Source organism: Ciconia boyciana, chromosome 5, assembly GCF_034638445.1.
Source record: "Ciconia boyciana chromosome 5, ASM3463844v1, whole genome shotgun sequence".
NCBI lineage: Eukaryota > Metazoa > Chordata > Aves > Ciconiiformes > Ciconiidae > Ciconia > Ciconia boyciana.
The window spans coordinates 73,405,736-73,423,730 of record NC_132938.1 but is presented as its reverse complement, the minus strand read 5'-3'; the positions used below and the strand labels follow the sequence as shown (position 1 = coordinate 73,423,730).

General features: G+C 38.1%; 1 long non-coding RNA gene across 1 annotated transcript in view; it reads left to right on the top strand.

Annotated features, from left to right (window-relative positions):
• Nucleotides 1-1,523: 1,523 nt before the first annotated feature.
• Nucleotides 1,524-17,995, top strand: part of LOC140652004 (uncharacterized) — a 164,431-nt gene continuing 147,959 nt past the window's right edge. The window contains exon 1 of the long non-coding RNA XR_012042626.1: nucleotides 1,524-1,615. This is a non-coding gene — a long non-coding RNA (uncharacterized lncRNA). The remainder of the gene's footprint in view (nucleotides 1,616-17,995) is intronic.

Below are 17,995 nucleotides of genomic sequence, written 5' to 3'. Positions count from 1 at the left end.
AAGGATTTTTCCCATGCCTTCCATTCCTTAAATTGTTTTTAGATTTCCCAAGGGGCACATATTGTGCAAGATTATGATGATAAAGATTTTAAGGCAATTATGTTTCTTTAGTTGGAAGCTGAAGTTAATGTTTTTGAAGGTTGCATTCCCAAGAGCCCTGGTAAAAACAGAAGCCATGGTGCCCCTCCTTTTACATGTAAGTTGACTAACTGTCAAAAACAAGGCAGAAAAGCTAGCCTATCTTTGTGAACCACAAGTCAATTTTTCACTTAATATATCTGCTTTTGGTTGACTAGAAGATGTCTGTAACAGAACATTAACAAACACTGTAATTTGCTGGGGTCAGCCAGGTCTGTAGCTTTGTGACTCTGAGCCCTCTTAAATAATGCTATCAGCTTTCAAAACCTTATTAGGTTTAACCCATTTCGGCGCCACTGGCTTCTCGGAATCACCAATACACCTCTAATCAGAAAACCACAGAGAAGCCAATCTACTGCTATCAGAAACCTCAGTACAATTTTGTGTATTAATATTTCAGAAAGCATGTAGGAACACATGCTCCCTGCTGAGCATTACAACCAGGCAAACTACAGTAACAGCGGAGACTGATCGCCAGTAAACCTGGCCAGAGAAACTTACTGCTGTCTCTTGTCTGGCTGTGGATTTGGTAACCAAAGAAGGGAAAATGAAATGGGTCGTTTGGCTTGTGATTAATACATTCCCGTAACTGTCAAGTAAGACGACACACAGAAGTTACATCTCTTACAGGAATAGAAAATACCTAAAGCAGCGTCTAAGGGATAAAATTTTTGCACCATTACCCTATGGCTAATGTTACAGACGTTTTGTTTTTTCTTTCTCTTCCAATCTCTGGTGAAAAAACACGCACGCAGCGTTTCTTAAGTGCTTCTCAGACATAAGCAGCAGTGCATCCTCAGTGTGGATCAGGCTGTTACTGTACTCAATACGCAAGCCACTGGAAAGAAAAAAAAGGAAACAGTTTTCCAGTGGTGAGAAACTAGACATCTCGCTTTCCTTCCGTTTGAAAGTTCACATTCACACACGAGGGAAACTTGTACTTGACACCTGTTTGCTGGGGCTGTTTGCTGTTTTTTTTAGTGTAGCCCCAGACGACCTCAGCTTTTGCTCCGGGTGCATCAGGGCCAGGGCCGGGCGAGGCCGGGGCCTTCTGGTGGGCCGGGGCCCACCCTTTAACTTGCGAAGGAGGGCAGCGACAAACCTGAGGTGGCTACTGTAGCAACGGCGCTTTCCTTTTCCCTCAGACGCTAAATGGGCTTCACTTCGTTCTGCTTTCCGCAGCTGGGCCGTGGCAAGGCGGGACGGCTATCTGCCCGGCCGCCTGCGGCACCGCTCCCCCCCCGCCCCGAGAGCGGAGCCGCCAGCGGCGCGGGGGCGGGCGCCGCGTTGGCGCCCAGGTGCCGTCGGCGCCGGGCGGGGCCGGCGAGGGGCGAAGGCGGTCGCCGCTCGGCGCTTCCCCGCGCTTCAGGGCATGTCGGGGGAGACGGAAAGGTCGCCGTGTCACGGCGTGCAGGTAGAACCTCGTCCTGACGCCGGAGTCGTCCCTTCTTTGTGCCACCGGCTGTGTGGTGAAAAGGTGGTGGGTTTTTTTAATTATTTTTTTCCTCACTTCGGACCCGTTTTATGTCGCTAGAGGCAACTTCTGTTCGGGCGGGTGTCCCGGCCGTGTGGGCAGAGCCGCTTCCCCTCCCCCCGCCCGCCTCAGCGCCCTCCCGCCGCGGGGGTCGGCGGGGTCGGTGCAGGCGCGAAGCCACGCTCGGGTTTCTGCCGGGCGGGAAGGCCGGTTGGGCCTGCTTCCCTGCCCTCCTTTGGAGGAGCGATGCCGGTATTAAATCGACTGCTTCCAAACTTTCATCTCTGTTAATTTAAAGTAAAATGAGAGCTACTGGGAATGTTGGCTGTCATGGGAAGACTTAAGTATTACCTATATTTAAAAAAAACAAAACCCGTAAAATACTTACAACATGTCTTTCACTGACTTGTGGTATTTGGTGAGGTATTTTTCCTGTGGAGCAGGTGATTGAAAGAAAGTATCGGCTTCTATTTGGCCCAGATTTAACTTGCTTGAAAATCATCTCACTGACAGTTTCCAAGATGAGATGTAAATTTACAAACTACAAAAATATTATTTCATTGGAAAAAAATACATATGTACACACGTAATTTGGAGGCCCTATCTAATGCTTTAGTGTTTAGCAGTCTCTCATCTCACCCACTTCTTTGCAGTAGTCGGTAGAAGTTAATAATTTGGGTTGCTGTTATGAAATCAGCTTAAGGGGCCCTTCAGGACTGTCTCATCTCTTCAGGCTTTAATTTTATTTTTTTTTTTAACTTCCTCCAGGCTAGTGCACAGAACGTACTTTTGTTCTCTGGGACTTCTGTAAATAAACTATGAAAAGAAAATAACTGACTTTTAGACAGAAGCATACCCGTTGGACTTCATATGTTATGGAGACATACAGCCAAAAAAAATTAGTAAAGCTACTGTTTATGTTATAATCTAGAAACTTAGCAGTTTATACGAAGAGTTGTCCTGACTCCGGGGAATCCAAATTTGAGATGTTGCCAAAAGTCGCTAAAGCTTATGAAGCCAATAAAGTTCTACTTTTTTTTTCTTCTTTTTTTTCTTTTCTTTTCCCTATATTGATGCTAATGATATTTTAAAGGGATTGTCCTGGCCAGGCCAAAAATGCATTCAGTATTGTAAGAGCAAAACTTGACGGTGCTTGGTACTTTGTAATCCTAAACTATCTGCTGGAGCAGGTGGTGCTCTACCATATCAAAACCTAGATTTTTTTTTTTTTATTACTCTTCTAGATCTGTAAGTTTTTCAGACATACCCTTCTCACCAGCACTTCCTCTGTGCTTTCAGATCCTGTTTTACCACTGTCTTTGCGCCAAGATAGTGTGGTGTGCTCGCTCTTTGACTTAAACCTTTTCAACTTTGTATGACATACTAATAATATTAGCAAGAGAGACAGATTTACCCTGATGTAGTAAGATAGCTGGGAAGTTGAACTGTTCATGCAGGATGTGAGAGATCTCTAGTTCTAAGTCATACGTCTTAGGAGAGTTCCCTAACGCGTTTTAAGCTATTGCATAAAAGGTAGTATTTGCACTTTTCTGCTTTTAAAAACAAAGTGACTAAAACTATTGAGTGATCTCAAGCAGCAACTACAGAACTACACTAAGCAAGTTGATCCATTTTGATCAATTGATAATCTTCTAGAGATTTTTAGACCCCCTTTTACCTTCTCATCAGTATTTTCATCGGGAAAGAGCTTTCATTTCACTTCTTAGAGGTAAGCACTGTCTTTGACCTTACCCAGTCATTTAATAGCTCATGCATGTTCTGTGCGCTCTCAAAGCGGTACTGACTCCAAGTTTGTGTCAACCAATTCTTTGCATATCATAGAATGACATCCAAGATCAGATTATTTGAAAACAGATTCTTGCTGTCTAATTTCCTTTGTACTTTTCATAGTGGTTGACAGTTTTAATGACCTCGGAATACTGCTAATGCCAAAGCAGGTCATTAAGACGTGGAGGGAAAATAGGAACACTGGACAGCAGGAATCAATGGGGAGGCAGCATAAGGAGACCATGAACCTTACAGACTAGAATATAGTGAGAATAAGTTATACCATATGCCCTTCTCTCATGTGTGCACACAGGTGAAATGATTGCTAATGACTCTGAGCAAAACTAGGTTTGTCCATCTCTGCTCAAAGACCAAAGGATGCAAAGAGCAGATCGTTGCACATGTAGCATACTTACACCAAGTTTTGTTCTGTACTGCCCGTGATTCAATTTTTATATTATAATTCATGTTCATCTGAGAAAAGGAAGGTATAAGAATTAAACCTTTTGCAAAGAATTTTGAAGATGAGTGCTCAAGATTTAATATTTATTATATATTTATTGATCCATTCAACACTTAGTTTGATAGTGGCTAAAGGAGGAAGCTTTTAGACACTAGTTTATAATGTCAAAATGCAAAACTTTTGATAGAGTGGTAGCACCAGGAAGAAAAAAACAACAACCATGTCTATCTGTAGCTAACTTGACATTCTTACCATTTTGTCAGTAATAAGAAAAAAGCTATATATAAACATATATAAGGGAGCTTATCCAAATAGATCTCCTGTTTTCAGGGTAACAACTTGTCTCTGGTGGTGCATTTTTTTTATGTGGGAGACAAAAATACTTGACAAAACATTTTTTAGAAACATTCACTCAACAAAGAAGGCAAGTAACTTTCTGTATATACAATAAGCAAGCTGAACAAAGGGAACCTACTTTAATATTTAGGAATTTGGATTTTTTTTTTTAATTGCTAATAGCACATTTAAAATGTAAAATTGTGGTAGTAAAATGTAGTAAATGTAAAATGTAGTAAAATAAAACACTACTAGTGCTACCCTTCTGATAAGTTGGAAAAGTAAGATTCTGTAAAGGGAAAGAGAAAGTTAATCTTTAATTCCACAATTATTCCACAGCATTATGAAGATAGCCATCTTAATGCCAATCTAACAAGAGAAAGAGATAAAGCTGTCTTATGGTATTGTGATTTTTTTTTTTGTTCTCCAGAATGATGCTGAGGCAGGGGTAGTGGACTATAGCTTCTCACTGAACAAAGATGAACCACCTTCTAATCTCTTATGCGTAGATTCTTATGACAAGATTATGGAAATCCCCAGCTCATCCAGTTGTCCAAGGCTGGATCATAGAAATTCTGAAGCACACGAGGAACATTACTAGCTATGATTATAATAATGGAACTCATTTCTTGTGTGAGTAATCCTAATACAAGCAAGTAAACAATTTTTTAATTTTTTTTTTTACTTACCTAAGGGCCCTGATCCCATTTTCTGTAGTGGGACTGTTGGCATGAATATGGATTAAAAGATCAGAGAAATGATGAAATGCATGAACTCTCTCATACCTGTTTTCTGGACAAGGCTCTACGTGTCTAGTTAATATATTGGGAGAAATCCATGTCTTTTTCTGATCTGATCAGTATAACTAAAATCTTTCTTATGGCATAGACTGTTGGGGGGGCACTCCAGGAAAGGTTTTCCACCCCCCTTTTTGTGCAACTTAAAAGGCTTTGAAGTAGCAAATACAAATATAGTTAATGAGAAAAAGATTTAAATGTAAGATCAGTACACATGCACACACTTGTTTACAAAAGTGTTGAGGAAATATGCTGTTCAGATTGGGGGGAGAGGTGGGGCTACAGATGTCACTGGTGCTTATAGTAATTTTGTATTTTCGTACTCAAAAATTATCCTGATTTGAAAGCAAGCTAGAAATTAAATCACTTCTTAAAATAGTCTTGAGACAGAAATCTTCATGCTGTGTAATAAAATATATTTTTCTCAATTAAGGAAAACATTTGCATTGCTTTTTTCCTACCCAAAGAAGTTAGGCTAGGAGAAACACAGTTTTATTGTGCTTTCATGAGGATTCAGGCAGAATCTTGTTTTGCTGAATTAAAAACCTAGGCAAGGTTGCCTTTTCTTACAACAAGAGGTAGAGGCCTTCTTCCAGATCTTGTTGGATCCTGAGAGGTCAGCATATCTAGATAATGTGATCTGTGTGTGGGCCTTATGTTTTTGCTTTCTTCATGGTCTCCTCCAGGAACCCTGTTTCACTTCTGACAGGGTTCTCTTGATGTGCTGCTTGGCTTCATCTTCCCAGAACCAGAGGCAGTAATATTGTCTCTTCCATCAAAGTTTCTAAGCCATGGTTTTTAATGCACATTTCAATTAATTCAACTTTTTTTCCTTGCCCTCTACTTGCTGCAGTTTTATTTTGACTCCATTTGCTTCCCCAGATATCCTGGGAACTGTACTGTTAAAAAATGACAGAGATTTATTTCCCTACTGATCAGATACCCCTGCTGTCTTGCTACCTTGTTTCCAGCAATGCAAAACTGATGAAAATCAAGGAAGGTCTTGCACAGTTTTACATAGCATTGTTTTTCTGTCACCTTTCTGGAAGCCACATCTTACCTTTACAATTTCATAAGAGTACATAGCAAGTTCAGAATGAGTCTGTATTTGATTGGAAGAATGCAGAGAAACTGGTGTCAGTGAACTAATGTTTTGCTGTGGCTTTGTGTAATGCAGTTATTACTTAAAACATAAAAGCTCATGTGGTGGTTGCGTACTTCCTTCTGTTATTAGCATCTCATGCACTTTTTGCAAGCTGAGTTGTAGTTCATGAGGAAGAAAATTGATATACTGAAAAGCACTCCACATGTGTGGGCAGTACAGGTGCCCACGTACAACGCTAATGAAATACATGCTTTCTCACTGCACATTACTTGTCCAGTCTTTCTGCCAATTGTCAGCATAAGTAAGCACTTCTTGTAAAATAGCTTTAATTTCATCATGTTGTGGTTTAACCCGGCTGGCAGCTAAACACCAAACAGCCCTTTGTTCACTCCCCTCCAGCGGGATGGGGGAGAGAATCGAAAAAAAAAGGTAAAACTCGTAGGTTAAGATAAAGACAATTTAATAGGACAGAAAAGAAAGGGAAAATAATGAGAAAAGAATATACAAAACAAGTGATGCACAATGCAATTGCTCACCACCCACTGACTGATACCCAGCCAGTTCCTGAACAGCAGACCCCTGCCCCACTTTTCCCCCAGCTTTACATGCTGAGCATGACGCCATATGGTATGGAATGTCCCTTTGGCCAGTTGGGGTCAGCTGTCCCGGCTGTGTCCCCTCCCAGCTTCTTGTGCCCCCCCAGCCTCCTCGCTGGTGGGGTGGGGTGAGAGGCAGAAAAGGCCTTGACTCTATGTAAGCACTGCTCAGCAGTAATTAAAACATCAGTGTGTCATCAATATTATTCTCATGCTAAATCCAAAACACAGCGCTATACCAGCTACTAGGAAGAAAATTAACTCTATCTCAGCCAAAAGCGGGACACATCAGTATGACTGCAAGCTTTTGAGCCTCTAACTGGCTTTTCTGCACGTCATTCACACATCTCTAATCACAAAGCTGTGAAGTTAACCCTTGTTTACAGAAATGTCTTGCCAGCTGTTGTTCACAAATCATTCCTGGTAACCTGTGTAGTGAAGTAAACATCCTGATAGAAGTGTATTTGTAAAGAAGCTTCGGAAACACTTGATTGTTGTTAACTATACTTTGAAATTACTCTTCTTTGCATGTCAAAATTATGTTGGTGTCTAGCTGTTGGGACAGAAGTTGGGACACTAAAGGATGAGTTAGCTGTAAACCTGCCTTTGTAGATTTATGAGAATTAAAAGAGCTGAAAAATAGGTAGTTGCCTAGAGTTTTAGATTCTTACAAACTTTAATACCTAATAACCTGATTGTGCATTGCTGGAGTCATCTTATTGGTGTCAACAGGTGCATCAACAGTCTGTGTATTTGGCAGGATGGAAAAATTTATGCATACCTATAAATTAGTACGTATGCCCCCAATTTAATGTGTGTTACAAAAATAATGCGTATGGAAACAGACCATCAGTTGCTTTTCATAAAGGCTAAAAAGATTTGTGGGTTGTACCAGTTCTTTCATTAAACCCATTATTGAAGAAGGGATGTTTGTTTCCTTTCTTTAAAACTAAAAAAAGAAAGCAATTGCTTTGACATAATGCATTCAGGACTGCACCTAGACATGATATGATGCATTATTGTTTGTATGAACAAGTTTAGTTACTCTTCAAAAATTGTCTTTTACATTGCCTGGAAGTCAGGAGTATTCCATACAGATATCTAATTTGTGTTAATTTCTGTAAAAACAGGATATTTTTGTATGACTTATAAGTAAAAGCAATTTCAGGTAACAGAGAAGCATTCTTTTTTTCAGAATTTTCAACAAGCTGTGAAGAAAATTATTTTGGGTGTTAGAGGATGAGAATTGAGAAAAGTTTCTAAGCCTTCTTTTTATACTGTGTATCTCAGTGCCTAAAGCACGTGCCTGGCTGTTTTTTGATCCTGAATCTTACTTCTAAATGTAATTTTACATTTTGTGGGGTTTGTTTGTTTTTTTAAATATGTCAATACTTAGGAGGATGCCAAAAGTTAAACAGACCATTCTCCTATTTTTTTTTTTCCCAAAAGTCCCCCACCCTTTTTCTCATATAACTGGAAAGCCTTCTGACAGCGTAGAGATTAAGATTCTTGCTTTGTAATTTTACTGTGTGAAATAGTTCCTTTATGATGTGATACAATATTTAGGATATTGTAACAATTAATTTGCACTTGCAGTGCATCTGACACAACAGTATTGTGTCTGGTAGGATGCTTTTGCATCGTTGATTACATGACCAAATTTTTTTCTGATTGTCAGATGTTTTCAGTTGGATATGCTGCTCAAGAGGGCTTGAACCCTCACCCCCCCCTGCAAAATCAACAAAACAAAATCTTTATAGATGTCTTTGTTAGCATAGATTTTCTTAGTTGCTTAAATAACACAGGCAGCTCCTAATTATTATTTTTAAACTGACTTTTCCTGTTTAAATATTCTTTCTCCAGAACAAGAGCTTTATGTCTTGTTGAGGTTTCTTGCACATTTTTGACTTCCATTCACATCAGAGGAAACTGAGTTGCATGCAATACTCTAATGAATTTGTTCGGTATTATTCAGTATTACCTTAAAAGATAATATAACGAAATTTAGTGTCCAGCTAAAGTCTGAATAACTGCTAATGGTATCCTGTCAGGGTGAATCAGAAACTCAATATTGGACAGAGCAGTAAGTGTTACTCATTTTTAACATTGCCAGCAGAAATAACAGAACAAATGGGAAGGTACAGCACTGTGAATTATCTGTGTAATTGGCACCACCTAAAGCTGACCTTTAGGTTTCCAAAGCGTAATGTATATCTTGGGTACACAGCAATAAGAGAAATAATGAAATTGACAGGCTGGACTCATCACTGAAAAAAATACAGAATCCATTTTACATTGACACATAATTCTTTGAGATTCTGGAAGCCATCCAAAATCCATTTTAGTATTTTCAGACAAATGGCTGACACTTTAATGATCAGCTATTTAAGGTCAACAATTTAAAACAGAGTGGTCTACTTGTTCCAAATGAAATTTAATGTTTGAAAAGGAGTTTAGTGTTCAGCTGTAGGTGCAGCATCTGAAAACATAAATTGACCTCCTAGAAGGAACATATCTTCATATGTATCTATTTACATGCACATCTCATGATGTTAATAGTGTCATAAAAGTTGAGCAGTTTGATTAAATGCATTTATCATTCTCTAGTAATGTACACAGTGGCATGCCCATTATCTTATTAAAGTTTTACTTTATGAAAGGCAAGCTGGTTATAAAATGTTCTGTCTGCTGTGACATATTGAAAGACACATGGTGTGTATACCCAAATCATATATCAGATCTTGCTTTTCTAATTAATAAACATTGTGGCAAAATTTTGCTGTAGGCATATTTTGACTTTTACTGCCTATGTTTTTAAAAGTATGCTCCAAATGCTCCAGATTTTTGTAGGTGTACTGCCTACTGAAAAACAGCATCTTGGTCAATACAATTTATTTAAATGCAAAGAAAGCATTAGCTGTGTTTTAATATCATTCTCAGCATTACACATAACTGAATCAATGCTTTATCATGCTCCAGTGGTGATATACAAAATAATACCTACAGCAGGATGAGGTATAGTTCACAGAAATTCACAGTGCTTTTAAGGAGAATAAAGCTAAAGCTTAAGAGAATTAATTGCAACATTGGATGTAGAGCACTTTGGATTATCTTTCTTGATCATTTGATTGAAAAAACATTTCCTACACATGCTTTCTCAATACAAGATCAGAATAATTACAGCTGAGTAAATGCCTCAAAAAACCTTGTGTTTACACTGAATAAAACAATATGCTAAATTGCCCTTGCCTGTGCTTATGCTTTCTCCCTGCTTGCCCCAGCTGTTTTAATGAATAGCTTAATATGAAAAACGTGTGCAGAAAACACTGCTTTCTCTAAGAGTTTTTGGTAATTGTTTTTGAAGTTATCAGTCCCAAAAGACAGTAATTGCTCAAGAAATATCATTATAAAAAGTTGCTTGGACCAGTCATACTACAGATCACATAGTGTGTGTCCAATCCTAATTAAAGACATAATTAAAGATCTCTGTTTAGATGATTTAGGATCTAAACATCCTAGTTTAGATGATTTGATAAATATTCTTCAAGTATGCTAGCTAAAACTGCCACCACACATTGGGCAATACAAAATGGGGAAAAGGTGAACAGTTCCTTAACCTCCTTTCTCAGAGATGGTGCCAGATTTTCACTGGGAGCCTGGAGAAAAGTTACCTGTGGGCCTGCGATTGGTATCCCCCTCTAGTGCTCACTCAGCTTGAAGTGACAGTGCTTTCAGCAGGGGGCTGAAGCAGGGGACATGCAGAAGTCCTTTCCAAACTAGATGGTTCTCTGATTTTGTCATGACCAGCTCCTACCCCCCCTAAAGCAAAATCATATCAGTGAATTTGCTTCATTCTTCTGAATCTGCCTTTTTTCCTCAGTTGCTAGACCATTAACTCAACTTGGAAATTAATACTCCTGCTCAGCTGTTCTGCTGGTGGGTCTTGCAGAAGCAGTTTTGCTGGGTTAGGCTTTGTGGAAATGACTTGCTTGAGCCGCAGTGATTATCAGCCTTTTGTTTTCAGTTGTAGAACAACACATTAGTTGTCTTAGTATTTGATGTACTTAATTTTCATCCTGTTGCTGCATGCTGAGAGGAGTAATCTTTTAACTGATGGCATTTAATTTAATTGCCCAAGTCAGGATCTCAATTGCACCCTGGAGCTGATGGTGTGTCAGAATCCTCACTTCTGCCTGTGCTGGAAGCAGGGTGTGTAGACCTGGCAATCTGAAGCTCCCGCAAATGCGTAGCGATCTTCTACAGTACGGTACCTTGTGGTGGTAACTGAGCTATATAGAAATAAGATAAACTTTGCAAATGTATCCTTCCCAAAATATTAAATTAGCTTGGTCAAAGTGCAAATAAAATGCTTCAGTAGACAAACCCATTTGTTTAGGCCTAGTTCTGCATGACCCCCTGTTTTACAGGGAGTTATTCTCAAAGACCTTGTCCAGATTAGGAGGGTACTGCTCTCGAATGGTACTGTACTGATGCAATGAATGCATTTAATTCATTAATTCTTCAGCTGGTATGAGGTGGTAAGCAGTTGCATGTGGAAGTGTGAGCCCCATCATTTCTTGTGTCGGTTCTCGCACTCCTGGAGCCAGGGGATGGATCTGCAGCACAAGGTGGGAGGTACAGCACTCCCTGAAAGCACCTCCCTGCCACTACCAGAAGGATGGCTGGCTGCCCCTTCAAAGTTCTTTAAACAAGGGGGGTCTGCAGTAGGGTAAGGGGTGCTAACGCAAGCTTGACTAGCCCTGTTCAAAACAACAAACGTGTGCAACTTTCTGTGCCTTGATGAGACAAAGAAATGGACAGGAGAATCTTAATTCTTTTTGTGATATAGAATTGATGCGTCACCAGGTAAAAAACTGGAAAAAGTGATAACACCAGGGTTTGATTGAGAGGTGTTACTATGTCCACTCTTCTTAGGACATTATTAATGAAATAAATAAAAACCCTATAGGTAAATAGACAAAGATGATGATGATTAAAAAAAAAAATAATCTTCCTTTAGCCTTTTTACAGTAGACCTTGATGTTAAATATTATTTTTTGGCATGATGATATGCAGTCTGTTTAACCTCTCAGTACTAAAAGGACTAAGGACTCATACGAAAAAAAGTTATTCACTGAACTTCCCATAACCTCATATCTTTTTCAGTTATTTACGCCTATTCACAGTGGACGCAGAATGCTGTTAGAGTGTAATTATCTCCTTGTGTGAAACAGTGTTAGCGTTTTATCATTTACAGTTTGCCTAGGTGTAAGTTACACGGTCAGTCTCAGAACATTCTCTCAGGAGTGGATTACATGAAGGAAGCTTGAGAATGAAGTCATCAAAGTAGTAAACTCTTAATTCATAATTTGAGTGTCAGTGTCCTGCTTTTGTTGAAAACACTGTAGTTTTTTCCACTGTTAGTGGGGAAAAAATTGAAAATGAGGGGCTTATTTGAACTGCGTGAAAGGGATTATAAAGAAAGGACAAAATAAGTTATTCAATGTTTCATGGTTTGCATCAGGTACCTGCGTGAAAGGGATTATAAAGAAAGGACAAAATAAGTTATTCAATGTTTCATGGTTTGCATCAGGTACAGGCAGTTGGCTGTGCAGTTATGCCCCAGTTGTGCTTTACAATTAATATTGCTTCACTTTCTGCATATGGAACTGAGTGCTCTGCTGTCAACACTACTGGAAGCTGCCGTGAGATTCTGTATGTCATAGGATGTAATGTGTTAGTCTTACTGAGTACGTCAAGCAGATCACGGGTTGAAGAGCAAGATGGTGCTTAATTACTTAATTATCACCTTTTTTTTGTTCACCCTGACCTTGTTACAGTTCCACATTGCTGAAGGACTGCTTAGGGACAGACTGTACTAAGTGCAGATGCTGTCTTATGTCAGTGCTGTAATTTCTGTTTTCTTTTCTCACCTTATGTTGTGAGAAATAATCATCTTTATTACCGTAAGTAGTTTTGGTCTTTGTTTTCATATCACATCTTGGATTTTGATTTGAACAGCTCTGTTTTTTGAAAAAGGGGCTTGGACAGCCAACAGGTGTTGATAAAGGTATGCAAAGAATTTTGTGATGTGTTCAATAGTGTGGCTTTGTCATGGGCAAACTTGGTTGCTGTTGCAAGCTCTCTGAATACACAAAAAGGACTTCTGTATTGCAGGGTTAAGCAACGTGCACATGAAGAATGTGGGTGGTTCTGCTTTTGGGAATAACACTGAGGATGAAGCTATTTTAGACTCACTTCTGAGGAACTAGTTGCAATTGAACAGGTTAGTAGTTAGGATGAAAGTGATTGTGAAAACAAAGATAGCATACCTAGAGAAAGAAAATCTTTAGAACAGTAGAAATTTGGATTAAAAAAATCTATGAAGTTAATATTATTAGTTGAAGTTAGTATCTGTTAGCTGGTATATGAAGAATTCCTTGAGGAAAAGATCTCACTGGGAGTAAAAGAACATAGGTTAGACAGATGGCAGTTTTGAAAAGGGAACATCCTAAAGGCACAGTAATGGTCTGTTTGGTGCTGAGAAGGAGAGCAACATACCAAACATGTATTTACCAGGGCCTTTTCAGTGACCTGAAAATCGAAACAGAATTGTACAAGAACATGGAAGAAGATATTAGGAATGGATATAAAATAGTAACATAAGAATGTTTGGACAAGTTAAGGAATATTAAGGATTCTAGAAATACTCTGAAATCACATTTGAAAACAGGGAAAGCTAAAGGAAGGTATGGCTCCAGTGCCTAACCAAGTGAATAAGGAAATAATGGGTGAAATAAATAATGGGTGAAATAAATGAGGCTGAAATGTTTAATGCCTTTACTTTCTAATTTTTAACTTATTGGTGATCATGTGGTCACCAGCATGATCATAAAGCAGTTTCCATTAACTATTAATGCAATGTAAATAATAGGTCTAGAATATTTAAATAAACTACACATCTAAATTGGGATAATGTGATGAAATTTATAGTAGGCTGGTTGTGGAGTTATCTGAAAAACTCCCTGGATTCTTAGTGTTTCAAAATGATCATAGGGTCCATAGGACTCTACATGAATGGAAGTCATCTGGCACACTTACAGAAGCAGAGGAAGGAAGCTCTAAAATTCTGAACAACTCAGGCTAATGTCGATAACAAGGAAAACTTTGAAATAACTTATTAAGCAGTTTAAAAGCCTCCAAAGGTGAGAAGAAACAGCCCAAGCTGTTCTGCCAAAAACATTATGTCAAAAGCATTCTAATTCCTGTCTTGACAGAATATTAGTTCTAATGGGCCTATTAGGGAGAAAAAGTTATGAATTACTGTGATTGGACTATCATATTCGTATAAGCAAGAAGGGGAAATAGTATCTGTATTAAAGTTAAATGCACAATGGTCTATTCCTGGAGTAGCTCCTACAGTATGTGGAGCATATCAAGTATTATTTTTTACTTCTGTTACTGATTTGATGACAGAATGGGGAAAATATTCTAGTTAAAAACTGAGCCCCAGTACCTCTGTGATTCTTGTTAGTGTCAGGGACTCCAAGTGCGTGAGTGAGTACATCTTTTGCCTGGTTAACAAGTATATGCATTCATGTTGGCCACTCAGAAGACACAGCTAACTATTGATGTCACGCTTGCCTTTTCATGTTGGAAACACTTAACATGGGTGTTTTCCCTATATCAGTTTTTCAGACTCCTACTGATTTTTCACAGAGCTTGTAGAAACTTCGTCTTTTTGGTATCTCTATCCTTCTGTCAAACTGGGTTAAAATTGGCCAATAAATCATAGCTTACTAAGGAAAATAAGCACAGAATGCAATTCCAAAAAAGTTTCAGGAAACTGGCTTTAAAACCGTAACAAGCATCAATCCTGCAGCTCTATTTTAAAAGTGGTGGCAGAAAATCCAGAGGAGAAGTAGCATCATTTCAGTTTACCGGTTGGAAGTTGATAGATGAAAAAATTTTGCAAGTCTACAGCTAAAAGTCTAAGTCAAAGCTGAGACCTGAAACCATGTGAAGATGTGTGATTGATAAGTAGAGTGTACACAAAAGTGTAGCAGGTGAATACCTGATTTTCCTGGTAGTAGATTGGTTGTGCTTGAGAAGCAGATGATTCAGTTCTTTGAAACAAAATCTGATGTCATTTGAGCTTAAAACAAAAATGTTTGATTAGTTGTTTAAATCATGAAGGCTAAAGCAGTATATTCAAAACCAAAAAAAGGGTGTCTTATCTGCCTCCCCTTTCTATGGGGCTTGTCCCAGTCGTAACCAAGTGGAACAACAGAAGAGGCAAAAGGTTCAAGCATAAAAACACGCATATCCCCTTATATCATAGGATAGAATCCCTTAAAATACTATAAAGAGTAAAAGTTATGATAAAAGCAGAAAGGAAAGAAATGAGAGAGAAGAGGAAACTTCTGACATTTTCAAGAGAGCTTGAGAGGGTACTTAAAAAGCGATGTGGAGCTGGGGAAGTCTTAACAGTGCAGTTAAGATGGAGAGGTAGTATAGAAGAGATGTGCAGGGGGAAGGTACCTGTGCATTGAGTAGGTAAAACATGGGGAAATGTTATTCGCTTCAAAAATAGCAGTTCTTTATCCATGTCTCTTTTAACTAATACGTACAACACAAATGACTAGCTAAAATACTGTTTATTCCCCTGTTGTTCTGTAGCTTGTTGGCCTAAATATCTCATGTACATGCCACAAACATAAAACTGTTTACTTCATATTTCTTTGGCAAAACACCAAAGTATTAATGAAATTTGAATTTGTTTTGGCAAGTTGTGCATTTAAAAATTATTTTTACTGGGGTGTTACGGGTTAAATGTACATAACCACTGGAAAATAGTGATAAATGGCATGCTATTTTTACAACAATTTGTCTGCTTGTCTTCTATATCTTGATTATCTGTTATTATTTTTCCATGGGAATAATATATATTTTTTACCACTTGCACATCCAAGTTTTCTTTCCTCCTGCCAAAATAATTGCCACTTGTAACTCCCAAGTTTTTCTGAACTGATTTATACCTTTATACAAGAGCAGCTTGTTTAATGCCCAACCAGTCTTAAAAACACCATTGTCAGGAAATCTGAAGAATATTTTTGGGTGATTGTATTGTTGTCATCTGTTTACAGTAATTTACACTTGAATGACCTATTGATCTGTTTCAGTGGGATCTGGAGTACCCTGTTAGGTGTAACAATGTATCTAAAATAATAGCTTCATGCCATATTATGTGCCAGAAATTGTATCTGATAAAGAAATCTGTATCATAGGATACAGCAGACCTGTGAAATACTGAAGAGCCCCCTAGATATTTCCGTCTTAGATTATCTTGGTCCTGAGTATCTAATTCATGATTTTGTACAATAGACAAGAACAGAGCCAATGATACTGGATGTGCTTCATGTGTCTGCTAAACACATTTCACAGCACTACCTTGATTTATGTACTATTTCCCCTTTTCTAATTCAGAGCTAATTAAAGTCTTTTGACTGCCTTAAAGTACAAACTGCCTTTTTTTTTTTTTTTCCTCAATGGTACTGAGATACTTCAAAAGAAGAAAAGAAAAACCTACACTTATATATTGCCCACATAAACCGCATACCTTATCAGATATGTGAGCTTTTATGTTCTATATTTGCCATCTTCTGCCACTGATAAACTCAGTGCAGACCCAAATATTGCTTTAAAGGCAGTTTCTCTCACCTTTTTAACTGCTACTTGTGTCCCAGGAGAAGATCGCAGCTGTATGAAAAGTAATAACATAGAGGGGAGTATTATTCTGCTTCTGATCTGAATGTTCCTCATGTGTGTATTACACATAAAATATGAAAGTGTATACCGTGAAGTATGTATGTTACATTGCACTTCCACAATGGATTGCCTGGCTATTTTGTCATTAGGTCCAATTCGGTGAAGGCGCTTATTCATTGGCTTTTTTTTTCTTAGCTAACGTGGAAGCCAGAGAGATTGTTCTTCCTCCTGCTCCTCCACTCTGAGTATCTTACTGGTATGTGGATTGGGACTTGACTTGAAGAATGCCTGCTAGGCATTGGCTGTGCTTAGAAGAAGAAATATTACTGGTGACAAGTGAAGGGTTATTCTGATATAGGCAAAATAGCTCAGTGTCCTTTCCAGTACACTGTATAATCCATTTTTATGCCACCTCTGCCAAGTCTGAGAGATAAATATTTTCTTACAATAGAGCTTTAGTGAACCGGTCATTAGAGATATTACTGGACAAACACTTTCAGGTTATCTCTGAAAATTTCATGAACTCTCCAACTGCTAACTTCAAATCTTGAATTAAACAAAAGATCCAAATCTCTTAAAGAGATTTATAAATTTATAATCTGGAAATGCAAATCTTAACTACAGCTATTCCAAATTTGATCTATGAGTAGTGTAGGTTAGGAAGAACAGTTTTAGGAATAAAAGAAGACTATGTTAAAAACAGTAGTCATAAGGGCTTTTTCTTATTAGCTCTTCTTTTATGTTCATTTTTGGTTACATAAGCTCAGAGCTTTAAAGTAATTCTTTACTAGAGAAGCAAAACTTAAGCCAACTTGCCAATTTAAATATTTGATATGAGCTCTCATTTGCTTTGTAATAGTAATTCCTCATGAAGAAAAGGTTACTTTTTGCAAATGGAAATGCCTCATGTTGGTGAACAATATATTAAGGTGGATTAATAGCAGTATTAATATTATGGTGGATCAGGAAAAAGACAGTTTTCAGAAGGGGACTTGAATTTTAAGGTAATGTTTGTAAGGCAGCATATAGTAAAGGAAATCTTAAGTCTTTTCAAGCCATTTTACTGTCCTGACCTGCTGTGTTTCTTCTGGATTTATGGGAGCTAGTTGTTTTTGTGCTTATGTTTGAATAACGTGATAGCGCTCATAAAATGAAATACTGAGATTACTTAGGATGACTCTGTTCCCAGGCAACTGGATTTTGGTGTCAAAATATTAAAGATATCCAGGCTACCATCTTTTAAAAGATTCCAGAATGAATCATTGTATTCATTTTGCCGTTAAAGTTCTGGTTGGGTTTTTAATTATTTTTATGGAAGACAGATGTACTATAATTTCTGCTTGTACTGAACAACTTGTATGTTTTGTTAATATCAAATGGTATGAAGACAGTGTGATCTATAAGAGCTTGTAGGTCTTGAGATTATTTAAAGAAGCAAACAAAACACCTGTCTTGTCAAACATCTAAGTAACCAGGCTGTTCAGAGGTTCTCTTAAAGAAGATTCAAAGAATGTAAGAATGATTTTTATG